We start from the raw sequence: 19,113 nt of genomic DNA, 5'->3' as shown, positions 1-19,113 counted from the left end.
CTTACAAGTGCCTTGTAAGATTCACAGCAAGATTAATTGACCCTGAGTGGCAACAGGGGGAGGAATCAGACAAGGCCCAGTGGCCTAGTTGTTTATATTCACTGGCCATATCTCAGATAGTATGGCTAGCATGCTGATCTAGTAGGAAGGGATAAATAATAAGAAGGTCACTCAGTTGGTTTTATCAAAAACTAGAAACAGACGTGAGTGGTACAGTACTACCTGTCAAGGTTTATGGACAGCATGGTGCAACATGCCTTAAGGTCCATATAAAATCTGAGGATTGTATGTATGTGTGTATCTCACAGAGTCCCCCATTTGCCATCTCTGAACCAAAGGAGTTCTGATTTCTGTCTTTCTTTAAAACTTTCTCTTAAAACACATGGAAAGGAGTTTCCACAACTTCCTTAGTCTCCAGCTTTCCTAGCTAGGAGATTTTTTCTACTACACCATCTTTCTATTCTATAAAGTAGTAATAGTGTTAGAGCTTAAAACTGGAAAGAAAAGGAGGAATTAATTTCTCCAGTTTAGAAAGCTATGCAGTAGTTATGAGCCAAGGCTAACAAGGCTCTTCCAAAGATCACGTCCAGTTCATAATGAAGTGTCCTGACATCACTCTCCACCTCTAGAAAACATTCCTTTCCACTGATCAGCTCTCTCTTACACTGATGATACAGGAGGAGAAGAGGGCAGGTTAGGGTGGACTGTAGTTTACTAGCAATAGATGCCTTTTCCAATAGAAGCGAATATGTGTAGCTCAGGGTTGAACTGTGGAGTCCTTGGGGTTTTCTGAGCTTGGTTGTTTTCTTGCAAACATTTTATTACCCGCACTGAAGATGTTACCTAGCCAGGTAATGAAACATTTTCAAGAAAACAACCAAGCTCAGAGAACCCCAAGGACTCCACAGATGCCTTTTCTTTAAGGACTCAACATGGCATGCTGATTTTTTCACTGTATGCTCAAAGAAAACTTAAGAACCAACATTTTGTATGCCTCTTTGGATGCAGAAACTCATTTCTCAGTCTCCCTAGCTTCAATGCACACTTCTGAACATGTTCCAGATATCTGGGTCACACATACACTATAGTTTTTGAAAAAGTGCAGAGAAGGTTGGGGCAAGATCTTTTGACCTTAGACTTTGCCAGTTTCTTGGAGGAAAAAGCTACTGAGAAATTTCAGGAAAGCTTAGGTGAAGGAAATGATTAAATTATGAGATGAAGTGAAATAAGTGTATTGATTGCTAAATTAAAGTGAACTTGCATTTATAATATCTTAATAGATTGATAGCTGACTTTGACCCAGGGTGAAGCTCAGCCAATTTATACATTTGACAGTCCTTCCTGGGATACAGTGCAGTAGAAAATTGGTTTATTTAATTCAATATTATTCTTTTTATATCACTATAGGTGCAGAAGGATACATATGCATGCTTGTCTATATTACTTCCCACATAGTATGAAATACCAAATCTATCTATTTTTCTCCAGCTATTATCAATCGTATAATTTCAGTACTGACCAGGAAATTCTGCTCCTTTACGCTAATTAAAGACAGAGGTCATCTAGAGCGAAGGGTCATTGCAAAACTCAGCAAACAGACATTTTCCAGCAATTTCTATCTGTCCCACAATTGTTTTAGCACTTGGTTTCGGTTTATAAAATTTGTAATGACTGCAACCAATTTCAACTGAGCTTGTCTTCAATAAAACATTTTGTTGCAGTTCAGTAAATTATGCTGTTCAATCCCTAGCCTTTGTTAGTTTTTAGTCCTTTTAAAGATTATACTACAAAAAAGTACCTTGAGATTAGAGAGCTAAACTGTTGATAAATTTCCGTGATATTATCTTAATAAACCTCCTGAACTTGATTAGCAAGGATAAACATGATATATATCACCTCATGATTTCTGGCAATATAAATGAATTGCCTGGTCATCACTTTTAAGATAAAACTGCCCATCTGTTTTGCAATAGAAATCATAAAGCATCAGCTGCCTTTTTAGCCTAGTCTTTCCTGTACTTAAGTTTGGATTTAAACTTTAAAGCCTACGCTCTCATACCTGCCTTAAATGTAGTTTTTTTCATCTTATATTTATTGCTGAAATTAGGGAATTCACAGATTATGCTCATCAGGATAGTTTTCAGAAGAATCCCAAAACTTCATTTTTAATAAGTAAAATTTTATTCATACTTATAGATCAAAGTTTCATATAATACAGAGTACTAAAACTATGAATACGACTATATATTTTTTCATAAGTAGCTCATAGCTTTTCAGCATATGTGATCAATCAGATCCTACTGAAGCCCAGAGTTTTCCTATGCCCATCATGAGTGAACATAATTTTGCACCCCTTCAGAGATTTCTAAAGAAATCTGCTAACAAAAATATACCCAAATAAGATGGCACAATAGTTTGATTAGATTGTGTTCTGATTTTTAAAAATTTCCCAATATGTTCTAATTTAAATAATCCTTACATAATCAGGAATATAATCAAGAAATTTTAAATAACTACCAGCATTTCTATTCACAAAAGCTTTAAAGTTAAGCTTTCCTTAGTTAGTTAAGATCTAATTAAAAACCCCTTGGTTTGATAGATAATTCATAGAAGGCAAGGATAAATTAGTTGGAGTTTACAAAGTATATAGGAACAGTGGTCACCATCTTCAACATGAATTTTATAATCTAAAAAAAGAACATGAGACCTTATTGAATTAAATTTTAAAAGGAGAGAATTGAAAAAGAGAAAAATTGATGCAAGTGTTCAAAGAGAAAAATTCTATTGCTTTCAGTGGTTGGTTGCCAACTCACCACCACAAACCAGTTCCAGGATGTAAAGTACATTCTGATCTGGGAGACATGTTTAGCATTTTGATAGTATATCCAATACCATCTCAGTATTTCTGGCCAATCAATCTTTTACCTATATTAGTAAATTATGTGCTAAACATCTGCTTGACAAATTTACTGAATGGCTAAATCAAGAGCAAGTCTTGGCAAATGAGCAAGTGCACTTCAGGAAGACAATCCAGTATAGACCAATATATTATCTTACATTACCTGGCAGAAAAATATTCCTCTCAACCTCAAGGAACCCTGTATAATGCCTTCCCAGATTTGAAAGTGGCTTTTGACTCAATCTCCAGGGAAAGATCGTGGAGGAAATTAACAAACGCATCCATGATCACTGTTTTATTAGATAAATTATGATGCTTCCTGAGAATGCAAGTTTGATGTAGAGCAAATGGAGGTCTGTCAGCCTCAATTTCTACCATGAGAGGAGTTAAAGCAGGATGCATACTGATCCCTTCTCTATATCATATATAGTAGAGGCATTCACAAATAGTGAATTTCATACCACGATGCTATACATTAGACTAATTTCTATTTTACTCTATAAAGTAAGACATTGCTGGGGATTGACTGCTAACTGCACTAATTTGAGATTCCCCTTGGAACTTTACATGTAGTAACTTTAACTCCCATTCTAATTTAATTGAAAATAAATATGAGTTTGGAATAACTTTTTTTTTCTTTTTTGTGACAAATATAGAACAGTACTGAAAAGAGTAGGGGGTCAGTAGCACTGTATATGACATAACAGCTTTAGAAATGAACAATTTATTTAAAGTTTTGCTGCTTCAAAGTCAAATTTTATGCAATATTTGCTTTTTATACATAGATTTCAGACAATGTTTTTCACATGTGGTAAGATTTTAAAAATTGGCTTTTGAAATTCCATATCGGGTTAAGATTATTTTGGACACAGTAGAAATAAAACTGTTAGGGTCTGAATGTAAAAGAACAGGCTTAAACTCAATCCTGAAAAAATCAAGAGGCTATGGGTATATGGTTCTTCCTGTGCCAGAGATTCTCCATTCTTGGTTCCGACTGGAGTTGTACTTCCCCAAACGCAACTGATACACAAATTAGGGGTCCTTCTGGACTCACAGCTCCTGCTTGAAAAGCAAGTGGCAGCTATGATCAGGAAGGCCTTTACACAGATTCACCTGGTGCGTCTTTTCTGAACCTGGAGTCCCTTCTCACAGTCATTCATGCCTTGGTCACCTTGCTTGTGGCCTGTTGTAATGTGCTCCACATGGGGCTGCCCTTGAAGATCATTCAGAAGCTATAGGTGGCCCAGAATGCAGCAGTGTGAGCAGTTATGGATGTACCTCAGTAACACTTCTGCGTGCAATTTAAGGTGCTGGTTAACACCTATAAAGTTCTTCATGGCACAGGGCCTGGCTATCTGTGGTACTGCCTCCCTCCCATCATTTCTGCCTGTCCCCCAAGATCCAAAAGACTGGGCACACTTTGTGTCTCATCCATTAAGCAACGATGGGACCTAGAAAAACACCTTCTCCATCACATTGCCTGCCCTTTAAAATAACATCCCCCCAGAGGTTCAGACTGCTCCAACCTTGCAAGTCTTTAAATGATATTTAAAAAACTGTTTTCTTTCCCAAACTCTGTGATAGGACAGAGTACATCCATCTAAGTGTGTTTCAGTTATAGTCTATGTTCCCCCAGCTGTATTTTTTTGTTTTTTTGTTTACTTGTAGGTATTGTATCTGTTTTTAACCTGCCCATTGCCCAAATCAATGTTGAGTTGGGTGACCTTAAAAATCAAATCAAATCAATAAATGAATGACATTGCATTTGCATCTGAACACTGATTTCAAGAAGCCCATGCAATGATCATGGATCTTATACCTTTTCCTCTTGCAGACGAAAGTGTATTAAATATTTATTAATATTTAATTAATATTTAATATTTGATAATTAATAATTACACAATGTTAAATTAAATATTTAAATTTAATTATTTTGTGTGTGTGTGCCTTTGAGTCAGTGTTGACTCCTGGTGACTGCCTGGACAAGTCTGTGCAGTTTTCTTGACAAGATTTCAGAAGTGGTTTGCCATTGCCTGCTTCCTAGGGCTGAGAGACAGTGACTGGCCCAAGGTCACCCAGCTGGCTTCATGCCTAAGGTGGAACTAGAAGCCACGGTCTCCCAGTTTCTAGCCTGTTTCCTCAACCACTACACTAAATTGGCTCTCTAATGTAATAATTAAATATTAATGCTTTAATAATTTAAAATAAGTGGCATGTTTAATTGCTATATTAGAGGAAAAATATAGTAGCATCTTTCAGGCTTGAGGTTGAGGTTACCCGTACTACCCAATTTGGAGGTAACTTATCAACTAAACAATGAGTAGACCTGAAACCCAACCAGATGGAAAATGTTTCTGTAGGAATGGTTAATATTGTGTAAGGTCTACCCCGTTCGTCTAGAGAAACTCTCGTGACACGTGTGTTCAACAAAGAAGTAACGTTCGTAATTACAGTCAAAGCCAGGACTGGCTTGGCACATCTTGTGATACAATTTATAGTTCTCCCCTTCCCGCGCTTAACCCCATTGCTATGTTACATATTACAGATTGCAGATTACAGATTGCCCCCAGTAATCCCCCCTTTTACTCGAATGGCAGGTTCAGCCCAGTTCTTATTGTCCCTAGATTGCTCTGCCCCGCCGGCGTGGTTGTGGTTCCTCTTGGTTCTTTCAGTTACGTGCAAAGCCAGGGTTTTCCAATCGCACGCTGATCGCATTTCCGCGAGCCGCTGCTCAGCCCTTTGTCTCGGCGCTCGCGGCTAATCAGCATCGATACAAAACATCCACTCTGCGGTTTTTGTTAAGTGGTCCCAGGTGGCTCGTTAACCAGCCGCGGCTTTCACTTCCTCTTTTCCCCGGCTTGCGAGCGGGCGGTAGAACTGACTCAGTGCGGCTGGGCAAAAACTAGCCGTGCCACGCCGGCTGAACCTGACATATTGGAGATATTAAACAATATTGTTCTTTTCATATTTTAATGCTTGTAATATGAAAAATTGGCTCTTCTTGATGTCACTATGAATTAAAACAATTTACGCATTTGGGATAATCAGCTAGCATTCAGACTATACCTATATGCTACTAAAACTCTCGTTTCTGTAACCTTCAACTGGGCAAAATGGTGCATCATAGGGCAACAATGCTTGAACCAAGGTACCACAAATGGACTAACTTACAGAATGTGCCCAAAATCTGGGACCCATTACTCCCATGGGATTGCAATTTGGGAAATTTGTGGCTGCTTCAGCACTGATGTGTTGCTATGCCACTGTAGTCAGTCCAGGTCACATGATCATCATGGGTGTATCCCCGATCTCTTTCCTGCCTCCCTCTGTCCTCTGCACCCAATCACCTGGCAGCAAGGTCTGGCTGGTGAGCAGCAATTGGCTGCTTTGGAACTGAGGCAGAAATGTGAAATCTCTTAACTGTGGTTGGCATTGAGGGAAGGAAGAGGGAGTGACCTGGATGTCTGCTGGTGAGGTAGGGCTGGCTGGGGGTCACCAGTGGTTGACAGGTGATCTCTCTTCCTTCCTTGAGGGAGGGGGCCCTCAGGACACACTGGAATGGGGAGCAGGGGTACAGTTTTCCTCATGGCCAGCAGCTCCCTTTGTTCCAACTCCCCCCAGCAAAGTGGCAGGCAGTTCCATAGGTCAGCTGAGGAGGAGGAGGAGGAGGAGGAGGAGGAGGAGGAGGAGGAGGAGGAGGCGGCTTCACCAGGGCTCTCTTGAGGGTTGCAAGAGGAGGGCAAATGGCACAAGCATATATTATATTTGGGAAGGAAGGAAGGAAGGAAGGAAGGAAGGAAGGAAGGAAGGAAGGAAGGAAGGAAGGAAGGAAGGAAGGAAGGAAGGAAGGAAGGAAGGAAGGAAGGAAGGAAGGATTTCTGATGTTCTCTGCCAACTTCCCATAAACAAAGTCAATAGGGAAGCCAGCAGCAAGTCTTAAGTCGCTCCCACTCCCACTGCTCATTCTCTTTCTCTGTTTAGGTAAGGAAATATCTCTGAAATGATGACCCAAAGGGTCATAGGTTGTCTAGTCAATTCTAAATGTAGGGTTGGGACCACATTTGAAAATATCACCTTCTATTCCCTTATTGCCTATACACAAACAGAGGGGGATGAGGTGGCGCAGCGGCTTAATGACTCTGAAAGTTGCCAGCCAGAAATGGTCAACACTTCAGCAGTTTGAGCCCAGCTCCGCACAACAGAGTGAGCTCCTGCTTCCTCCCCAGCTCCTATCAACCCAGCAGCTCGAAAACTTATATAAGTAGATAAATGGGGACTCTCACCCCGGGGGGAGGAAAAATGCTGGCGGCACCTTGCAAAGGAGACGGGACCAGTAGCCAGTAACGCGGAAGCTGCGCATGCCCGAAAAAGGTGCAAAAACCCCGCCTTCTGCGCTCATCAGCTGGGCTCTGCTCTAGGAAGGAGGCACTGGCAAACCACTTCCAAAACATCTTGCCATGAAAACTGCAGGGACTCGTCCAGGCAGTCGCCGCAGAATCGGTAACAACTGAGTGCAGATAAAAAAAAAAATCCCTTATTGCCTATACACAAACAGATGACCCTATCAGGAAGAGAATTTTGCTAGAGTTTTTCCCTAGTTTTTTTAGACTGCAAAATAACAACAAATACTGGTTGGGAAAAGAAAAATTACAATTCCCCAGATGTAGGATTGTTTTTTGAAAAACCAAATTCAAAGTAAAGTGTTTTCCCTTCCTAAATTTCCTTCAGCTCTAGTTTCATACTTGTTTGTTAATTACCCAGAAGGAATCCTCTTATGGCCTTTACTGGTTACCCTAAACCATTGGTATGCACTAGAACCCATGAGTTAGCTTCTAATGCACTGAAATCAATTAATTAAATCATGAAATGTTTCAGTAATCTCAAAGCATCTAATGACAGAGAAAGAAGACTACTGTATCTCTTCACAATTCATTTCTCCAACTTTGCTTCCTTATTACTGGCATCTGCTGTGACTGGGATTTTTGGCCCAAATGCTTATGAAACACGGTCCTAAAATGGCACACATCAACTTCCTGCATACAGAAATTGTTCCATACCGCTTCTGTAAGATAAAATGTAGAAAAATTAGATATTAAATTAGAGACCAGAATAGTTACTCCAGTCTAGCCTTTCACAATCTGATGCCCTTCAAGTGTCTGGGACTACAGTTCCCATAGGTTTCAGCCAATATAGTGTCTGAAAAATATGAATGTTATACAGTAGTTCTAACCCTCCAGAGCAGGGTTTCTCAACCTTGGCAACTTTAAGACATGTTCATATGCTGGCTGGGGAATTCTGGGAGTTGAAGTCCACACATCTTAAAATTGCCAAGTTGAGAAACCCTGCTCTAGAAGGTACCATTATTTTATTACCGTAAAAGACAGAGCTATTGAATAATTATCTAATCCCAGCCACTTGTTTGCCTAGATTAACTCATACTATCATTGATAACTCATGTATTCAGCTGGCTACATCCATACTGCAAGGCTGTAATTTATCTAACATTTCATGGTCTATATATGAGGAATAATAAAGGTACTATACTAAAGATATGCAGTAACTGCTTCCTGTGTCGGGATTCTACTTGTTTTCATTGCAAAGCTTTATTCATTTTGTGATTGGCTCATAGTTTACTTAATTTCAGTTCTGTTTCTCTGCCAAAGGGCATAAGGTGTCCTTCTCCTTCAAGATGTTGTCAATGTTTTACTGCATGCTAGAAAAGCATGAGAACAATATACCTTTTTTTTCCCCAATTCCACAACAGAAATAATCTAAACCAGATTATTATTTGGTATCTTGATTTTTTAGCCAAATGGATTGATAAATGTCATGTAAGTACTGTTACTATATCTGATGCTGATGATCCAATTACCAGGCCATCCAAAAACAACTCTGGGCGTCTTCACAAAATGGAAAATGGGAAAACATGATATAAAAAAGCACAGTCATCTTGGAGAGCAATCATAAAATCCCCTACAACACCCAGAACCTAAAGGAGGCCACCAGATACCAAATCCAAGGCCTGAGGGAATAGCCATATTTTTAGAGCTCAGGTGAAAGTGGCTAGGGTGGGGATTGAACAAATCTCCAGAGGGATGCCTTCCAGAGATGTGGAACTGCACAAAAGAAGTCTCACTTCCTGGATCCTGCTAGATAACGTTGCTGGGACTCAAAGCAAGCCAGATCTGTCAGATTGTCTGGGATGGAGAGATAGTGTGGGCGAGAGATATTCCCTAGATATCTAGGCCCTATGCCACATAGGTCCTTATAAATAATAAATATCACCTTGACTTGCACCCAAAAGCTTACTGGTAACCAATGCAGATCACAAAGCAGAGGTATTACATGGGCATAGCAAGGCCTTGACATCACTGCTCATGCCACTGTGTTCTGGACCAGCTGTAGCTTCTGAGTGGTCTTCAAGGGTGGCACCATGTGGAACATGTTGCGGTAGTCCTTACAATGAGTCATTCCATTTTTCTAGACAGCATTTAAATATATCATTATCAAAAGATCCATTTTAATAAAATAAGGCAACAAGAGTTTGAGGATTTTATATATTCTGTGATTGTTGGAAATGTCCTTAAGGAATACAAACATAGTGATATAACTCTTTATGTTTCATGATAAAAAACAAATTAAGAAGTAAACAATAATTTTGGGGGGAAAGTTAAGAAAATTTTGAGTAAGCATGCAAGATGACTTACACCAAATTTTGTATAATTTTATAAGTGATAAACAGGACCCAAATTCCTTCTCTGTGCTTGAAACAGAATAGTCATTTCAAGAAGGCCTTGATATAGTGCAGTGGAATTTTTTAAATAGTAATTTTATTAAACATTACAATTAAAAAGATAAAAACTAATACAAATTAAAGAAAAAAAGAAAAAATAGAAAGTGTAGAAAATAAAAAAAATAGAAAAAATAGAAAAAAAGAAAAGAAAGGAAAAATAAGAATATAGTAAAAGAAAAGAAATATATAAAGAAATTACTTCCTGCTTCATCACAAGTATAAACAATTTTAGAAATTTATCAACTACTCTTAAAATAAAACAAACAATCTCTTTTCCCATATCTCATCCCTTATCTTTAAACAAATCCTTAAAGCCTCATCATTCAGTCCTGGTCAGCAAAAGTCTATTAAGGTTTACCAAAGATAGCAGCATATTTCTTTTAACCTTGATCAAATAAACCAACTTTACATTCCTTCCTTTTACTTTTAACAATCTTCATCTTTAATCTTTAATAATGTCGTAAAACTTGGTTTCTTTTCATTTTTTCTTTGTCCCTTCTCACAAAATTCTTCAAAACTTTAACAAGTTTCTTTTGTAAATCCAATATAGGAAAGTTATCCAGGTCACTCTTTTGGTTTATTATTTGTATATCCCTTGTAATTATTAACACATCAGCTGGTTTCATTTGTATATCCAATGTAGCATCATTTTCCATATTATTGTAGCCTGTCATTTTTAAATCTGCTTTCAGAACAGTCTCAGTCTTGTCTGATAAAACTTGTTCCTTTTCCATAATGTCTTTTAAACACAGTCTATCTATATAGGCAGACATTCTTAAAATTAACTTCTGGGTCCATTGTTCAAAAATATCCTTCAATATGTCCAATGTTAAAGTATTTTGTTCCATTCTGTATTAGTAAGTCAAATTTAAGCATTCTTCTCCTTTGATTACAGAATAATTGTTACTGAAGTACTTAATATGGAGCAAAGAAGAACATGGCTGAGGAAAAAACTGACCTTAGGTCCAGTTGAATATTAGTGATGGGGGCAGAGGGCAAAAGAAGGAAAAGGGAGCTACAAGAGGCCAGTAGCCCAAAGGGCTTAAACCTGTCCTATTGCTGACCTGTAGTGGTCATTAAGAATCATGGTCAGCTCTAAAGTGAATCAAAATGACCCAATAGCTTAGTGTCGTCATGACAATGACCTCCAGTTATTATTTATTGACTGATTATTTATTCTCTGCAGGCCTGACTAAGCCTCTGGTCACCAGTAAAAGATGCATTGATTATACATTAGTCTGCAAGAACTCACTGGTATCATATGTTCTGAAGAAAACAAACCCAATTGTCATACATTATTAGGTCTGATATAATACCAAAACAGAAACTCAAAATAGTTTCATCTTTACCTGTCACTTGTGATGGATTTAAAGGACTTAATTACAGAATATGATGTTGATTTGGGATTTTGCACAGGAAAACCTAGTGATCTGCAAAACCATCATGTGAGGGTGTTTGTCAAATACTTGCTTCCTAATTATTTTTCCATTTATGTCACACTAAAGTCTGAAACAATGGCAAGGCAATATCATGGAATAGGAAAGTCACTGTGATTACAGAAGAAAGTTTTACAGTGCAGTTCTACGCATAAACTGTGCAGTTCAGAGAACTTAAATTTCACACTGACTATACATGTTGTACTCTTAAAGCAAAGTTAGCACATACCAAGTTTGTTCTACCCCACTGAATTCAGTGGGATTTACTTCCCAAGAAGGGAGCATGGCATTGCAGTGTAAGTTAGTAAAACAGTATAGAGACAACTTTCACACAATGTGGCTGTAAACCATGTTCAATTTATTGAACTGCTTCATTCTACTGAAATGGAGTCTCCTGAAATGAAATTGACCTCAACGGTTGTATTTGGAGAATGATTGCTTAATCCTTTCCCTGTAGTTCATTCATTACCCAACTGTTTTTTCACCCATGGTAAGGAAAAAAAAAGAGTTGTGGAAAATGCATTATTTTCTGGCAATTGTAATTATTATGGGGTTTTCCCCTCAGCATTTCCCATTATTATTTAACAGGAGACATTAACAAGTGGACACTTGTCATTAAAAGGATGAATTACAGGTATTTTGAGAAATGAATTTTAGCCCTATTGAGCTCAGAGTGAAATGTATTGATTGTTAACTGATTACAAGTAAACCAAAACATAAAGCACAGGTTAGCATATACCACTGGGGGAGATGGGCGGCATACAAATTCAATCAATCAATCAATTAATCAATCAATCTTCAAGCTCAGAAGACATTCTCCATGCAATTTTTATCCATCCTTATACATACAAGCAAACAAACAAGGATTGTTAATGCTAGATAAAATCTCTGGAGCTCTCATTGCTATGGAGCTCTGAGTGTTCCACAAGTGCTTGTAAATGTTGTGATGGGGAAGATCTTTTCAGACAATTCAGTTTCTGCTAGTCTTGTGACACAATATAATCTGACATTTTTCAAAAGTTTTCTTCTCGTGTGAAAATGACTTTTGTTTTTCTACTTTATTTTCAATATAATTTCTACTGAATTTCTCTTGATGTTTTCAGATGTACTTCTTGATAATTTTTACTGATTTTCTCTTGGTGTTTTGAGACGTATTTATTGTAGGAGATAACAGAACTGTTACCTCTAGCCTTGCTGTTTGCCATTACACACTTTTCCATCACTCTGAAACTGTCTAAGCTGCTAAGATCTTCTGATCTGAGAAAGTTGCATAAGAGAAGTTCCTTCATGGGATTTAACTGACTACCGTCTCAACTTTTTTAACCACACCCTGTGGACACTGCTGACTATTGACAAATTTGTTGAGCCAGGTGATTGCCATACAATGCTCCAGGTATTATGGTGATGTGATCCTACATTATCAATGGAAAGATATAGAACTCTTACTACACATAATGTCTTAGCTCCTGCACAAACAAGAACCAGGCCCACATCACTTCCTCCAGGTTATTTCCCAGAGATTGTTGAAGAAGAGAATGGATACCTTCACCTGAGACAAGATGTAACTGTTCAAATGTTTAAGAAACCTCACATCTTGAACTTCACATTTTAAATACCCATACGTTTGATTTGGCTATAGTAGTAGTACTCTAAAGTCTTGTAAAGTCTTCTTTCTTTGTTTTTCAAATTAGAATTATAATTGGCATGATTATGCAGTCATTAATATTATGGTTGTATGTATATAATGAGAGTCTGAACAAAAGAGGGGAGAAATTATTCTGGAAAGTTTTATTGGGTGAAATGCATTTTGAATGTTCACCAGCCAGGGAAAATACATATTTTAAAGTCAATATAATAACTTAAAAGCTAGCCATCTATCTTCCATAGTAGATGCAAAGAATGTGAGGGAAAAAGGAATGGGATGTGAGAGCAGGGGGAATACCAACATAGTCAGTAATTACACATTGTAATGGAATTTCAGTTTGCAACTTCCAGTGGTCTGCTTTTTTATTGAGATCTAATCGGGAAACTCCGCATACTAACTTTTTCCCTTGTAAAGTACCACGGCTGTCATTTCAAAGGTAAGCAGTAGCTAGGAGCTATCCAGAAGGCTTGTTATAAATCAAGGCTGCACTGAGATGTGTGCAGTGGAGGTAGAGGGGAGGGAGGCCTCTGTTGTTTGTGTCCTAATGGGTCAAAGAGAAAAGATGCCCTCCCTGAAAGCTGGATACAAGCTTCCACTTTCATTGATCGAGGTTTTGACTCCGGGTGCTTGAGTTTATGACAAAGGAGTTCGCCACACCACTGTCAGGAAGTCGATAGTGTGATGGATACCCTATGCAGTTGGTCCCTTCTCAAGCACTTTAACCACGCTTTCCCTCTGACAGTTATTACTGCTGCAATAAATTCTTCAGTAAAACAAATAGGCTCTCAGTAAATGTATCAGTTCAGGCACTCTGTTTTACTTAATATAACGGTGTGTCTTAAACAGGTAAGTACCCTAGTAAATAGACCAATATATTTAGTAGGGGAAATCATGTGTGTGTATACAAAGAGAGAGAGTCAGGAAGCTTCAGCATCTCCCGCTGTTTCAGACCGGCCTTTTATAAGCTTATCTGTCCAATGTCATTCCTCCTCCCTCCCTTTCTTTAACTGGTGCATTTCACGCAAAGCATTTTCTTAGAAACTGCAAGCCAATTCTGACCTAATATTTGGCAGAAGTGGAATATCTTGGTGAAGTGATCTTGTAACACATGCACCATATGGAAAATGTAAAATTAGTTATGCGTCTTTTCCAAGGACAATTCCATGAGTGAAAACCTTGAATTGCATCGGGCTCTGTATCCAATTTATGCTCCCAGCAAAGTTAGATGGATAACCAATCCCAAGGTTAACCATTTAAAGGTTATCCATTTAAATCCCTGCTTCCCTCCCTCCCTCCTTCTGTGTTTACCATGACTGCAAAATGTTATGGCACAACAGGCAAAATGCAATACAACATATCACCCTTGTGTATTGTATAATAAGAGTTCATAAACCTTATGATGCAACGGATCCTTTAAATTAATGCTATCTCTACCATTTTGCTGCTTGTATATTGTTATATATTTTAGTGCCTACTTTTAATCTAACCTTTTAAAACTGTGATTTTAAATTGTGCATATATTTACTCAGAAAAAAACTTAGTTTTGAAAGGCAGCGCACAAGTTGTAAAATTAAAATAGTAAGGAAAACAATAACTCTTTCTATTTTTTCTGCCATTTGGAGATTATGAAGCAGGATTCTCAAGCAGCTACGATAATACATGCATTTCTTTGGAACAAATATACTTCTGTTTTCCTTCAGTATGAAAAAAAGCTTTTTATTTATTTATTTATACAATGTATACAGCCTCCCATCTCACAAACAAGTGACTCTTGTACAACAGGGCTAAAACAGTCAATAAATACATTAAAAGATATAAAAACAAAATTAAAACAAAAAATAATCAACAAAGGGTTGTTAAAAATAACAGAGCCACCTTACTAGTTCACCTGTCCCCTGGGATCCCCAGGCCTGCTGACATAACCAGGTTATAAGAAATATATATTCTACGCTGCATTGTAAGCCACTTAGAATCATTATGATTGATGAAGCATAGAAGCATTAGTAATAAATAAATAAATAAATAAATAAATAAATAAATAAATAAATAAATCCTATGGAATTCATGCTTTTTACAGCTCGAACATGATTTTATATTGAAATTTTGCTTTTTCTGACAGACTTTGAGGGACCGTGGTTTATTTTATTTTATTAGAAATGAAAAGAGATTAGGTCCATGCCTCAAGAAATTACTATCTAAAATTCAGTACAGGAAAGTCAATGAAATTAAAGGGAGATACATGCAGAAAAAAGGGCAAGGATATGTATTTGGAGTTTGGTGAAAACGTAGCATACAATTTTTGTAAATAAAGAAATATGCATATATACAATAGGCTCAATTTCATTAGAGTGAAGAGATAAAAGGTTTGTTTGTTTAAATTTAAAGCCCACCTCTCTGGTAATGCAGCATGCAAGCTTACATGAGATAAAAATGCAAACTGTAAAACCCAAGAACAAAAGCAATAAACTAAAATCAAGCAAGATTAAAATCAATACCATTAAAATCAAAATCTATCTAGCAGAAGCTTGGTGTAATTTTCCTAAATACTGGGAGAGCGGGAGGCAAGCATGCTTTCAAGGGGACAATAGTATAGCCTGGAGGCCACACAGGATAAGGCCCTCTTCCAGTGCTAATTAGGTAGCAGGGAGACCCTTTCCCCTGATCATAGCAGAAGAATCAGTCCCTCAGATAATGTGTAAGCCTGTAAGCCATTTGGGCTTTACAGGTCAGCACCAGTACCTTAAACTGTACCAGTAGACAACTACCTACTAGTGCACATCTTTCAATGCAGGCATCATAAGCAATGGGTAGACAGCCTAACCATCACATTGTATACCAATTGCAATTTCTGGACACTTTTCAAGAGTGGTCCAACATAAAGCTTTCTACAGTAACCAGAACAAGATGTAACCAAGGCATGAATAATAATCACAACCAGCTTAGGAAGGACCATAGTTGATGGACTAGCTGTGTTAGAGAAACGCAGTGTTCACCACAGATGTTACCTACAGATCTAGTGATAACTGGGGGTCAACAAAGAAACCAAACTAAGAGTCTGCTACTTCTGGAGGAATGTTACACTATCCAAAACAGAATTTCTCCTTAACAATAGCACCTCCGCCTTGCTTGGATTTGTTTTCATCTTGTTCTCTATTATCCAGCCTAGTTTAAACAATTAGAATTAGGTAAGAAGGAGCAGTAGAACTAGCATACCAAAATTTGAAATGACCATATCCAGTAGTTTCACATAAATATTAAAGAGCATAGAAGACACCATAGGTTAATGACCGGGTGTTGATCAATAGTTCCCTAGCATGACATTCTGAATATGTCCCAGCAGGAAGTATCAAAATCACCACAAAACAATGCTCCAATGTCCAACACCCGGCCCCATCCCCCAGCGAGTTCTGAAAGATAACTTGGCCAAAAGCTATCAAGACAATCAGGAGAACTAATAGGGTTGTACTCTTTCCATCTGCTTAATTGCATAGGTCATCCACCAACGCAGCTAAAGCAGACACAGTACTGTACCTTGGGCAACCCCAACTGAAATGGGACAAGATGATCAATTTCATCCAAATGTATCTGGAGCTATGAGGCCATCGCTCTTTCAATCACCCTATCCAGGAATGGAAGATTAGACAGTGGCGTATAATTACAAAGATCCCTCATTCAAGAAGGCATTAAACTTCACCTGTAAGAATGGCCCAATCCTGAACTGTCTGTTTTATCAACCAAGAGAGCCAAGGTTCTAGCAAACCAGTGATGACCATCACTTTTCACACACTGTCCACATCCTCAAGATGTACAATCTGAAAAGAGTCTACACAAATAGGATAAGCAATTTTCAAGGTTACCTCCATATGACCTGCCCCAAGCACTGGAGTCCTAGTCAAGGTGAATCAGATCAACCTTGTTTGCAAAAAATGATGAAAATTGTTCACAGCAAGCCTCTGACTATTCCAGCTAACATTCCCCAGCATCCTGATGGAGGAGATGCCACAAAGTACAGAAAAGCATCACTCGTCTGTTCTGTGCAGATGCATCGGAGTCAAAGGAGCAAGTCTTTTTTCCCTGCATCCACTGACACAGAGTAGACTTACAAATAGGCTTTATGTAGGACTATATTCTGTAAGTAAGTAAATAAGTTTGTTGTTGTAACCACAGGTCATACCATAGGAATGTCATAAAATACAATAAAATAACAATAAAACAGTAAAATAGTACAAATTATAAAACAGAGTAATAAGGGAAGTATTAGATATACAAGGTTACAACAAAATAAAACCAAAGCTACAGCTAAGAACTTAAGTATTTCTTCCTAAGTTTAAATGAGAGCAAAGCAAAAGTAGCAACTTAGTTGCTGAGTTTTGGAAACACATCTGGAAGAAGATAGTTCAGTTTTCAAGGTCAGAGCCCTTGAGTTCATCTGCCATTAATAATCTGGTCCCGATCTCATTGTAAATAGAGCAGTGGAGGACATAATGGATAACATTCTCCACTTGACCAACACCACAAGGACAGTGACGTTGTTTGTCAGGGAGCTTACAAAATCTCCCTTCGAAATATGCGGGGGGCATAATCTGCAGGCAAAGGGGTGTTAAAGCCCTGCTCAGTGAAGGACTATATTCTGTATTCAGACTGATTTTTTCCAAGAGTTCCACTGCTTACACTCCAGCCCCCTTATGGTCCCTTTCATTGCTCTCAGCTGCCTGGTGAATTAAGATGCCATCTGAGCTCTACTGAAGAAAGAAGGGTGCTTATGGGTAATAGTGTCATTTGCCCAGACCACCTCTGCATTCTATAGGTTGGCCAGGACTTTCCTGCCAAAAGGTGAGGCAGGAAATTCCCCAGCTACATTTAGGAAATCATATCCATCAGTCACTTGGGCTAGACCATTTTAACTGTTCTTCTACCCCTACAGAGTTTTTTTTTTAGTAGCCATCAGTCTAAAACTGTTTAAAGAATGATCTGACTATGAAAACAGAGTTATAATCAGTTCCACTTTCACCAGCTCCATGTGAACAGAATACTAAATCCAGCATATGGACACCACTGTGGGCACTGTCTTGGGACACCCCTGCTTGGGAGATTTCAGCCTGCCAAAGTCTTAATCAAACAGTGGTGTTTGTAGGAGGGTGTGGATAGAAGCAAAAGAGGTGTCATTATGTTTCCTTCCAGAGCAGTCCTACATGAAGTAACTGCATAGAAAGAATTTGGACAGCTTAGTCCATCTGATTCTTCTGTAACAGACTTCTTGCACCATTTCCTTCTTCTGACGCATTTATTTAACCACATTACTAGAAATATGCTGCACCCTAAGCTGAAATAAGATTCAATTGCCGAACTACTTTTGTACATGGAATGCAGGAAAAGGTGGGGTGCCATTTTTTTCTTTGCCTCAAGCTTCAAACTGACATGGGAGGACCTTTAGTGTAGATGACCAAAATGAAGCAATTAAGTAGAATTGCTTCCAGCTACAATTGCTTTCAACTTATGGGGGATGGCATACAGAGCTTAGCCCTCTTGCTATTTGTGAGGGCTACAGCTTTATATGATTGGGAGGTGATACTATTGGCTAAAATGGAGCAGGGAGGCTTTTGGATTTCATCATGTCCCTACCAGAGTTCGTTCCAAAATGCAAGTAGTACTTCTAAGTATCAGAAACCATTGTTGTCATAAATGTCCTTACTCAGGTTGTGTATTAGCATTTTGCAATTGACTCTTAATTTCTCTTCTATAAAAATTGCTATAAAAACAACAAGGACAGAATGCTGCTTATCCAGAGCTTCATTACCATGGCCTCTGATCCCTAGTGTCCCTTTTGTCAATTAAATTTCCAAATGCATCAAAAACTTGCAGAGCAAAAAGAGTGATGCCTAAGCATCATTTTTATTGTCCTAACTGCCCTGCCTCCCTCTTGGAGAAGGAATATTTATCTCCCACAGACTCATCCAGTAGTGCTTCCTATATATCCCAAGCCTCTGTATCATTCTGGGCAGATGTCTTGAGACATCTATCCTTCAAGATTAAATGCATCTCTTCTGAGTGGCAGTTGCCACAATTGAAGTAAGCATTTACTGCCAGTGCTCAGCCATGCAGCTAACTGTTCTGTAGTTGAGGGTAGCCTCTCAAGGTGCAGAAGTCTCATGGGGAACACTGATAATTCTGTTTTACCCTACAGGCACACATTTCCTAGATGCACGGTGTGGAAACATTGTAGAGTCCACACTGAAAAAGCTGCACCTGCTTCTCAGTGCTTCTCATGAACAAGTTAAAAAGAAAAAAGAAAAGAACTCCCTTGACCTTCAGAAGGCCACTTATCATAGGCAGCAAATCT

General features: G+C 38.4%; 1 long non-coding RNA gene across 2 annotated transcripts in view; it reads right to left on the bottom strand.

Moving 5' to 3' along the window:
* The window catches only part of LOC112540649 (uncharacterized), a 160,036-nt gene that overhangs the window by 119,706 nt on the left and 21,217 nt on the right, over positions 1-19,113 (bottom strand). The window lies entirely within an intron of this gene.

The sequence above is a fragment of the Python bivittatus genome, unplaced genomic scaffold, assembly GCF_059951505.1.
Source record: "Python bivittatus isolate LINGU-HERP-01145 unplaced genomic scaffold, Pbiv_v1 ctg000580_np1212, whole genome shotgun sequence".
Lineage (NCBI taxonomy): Eukaryota > Metazoa > Chordata > Lepidosauria > Squamata > Pythonidae > Python > Python bivittatus.
Note: the sequence above shows the minus strand (reverse complement) of the source record. Positions and strands in the feature narration are given on the sequence as shown.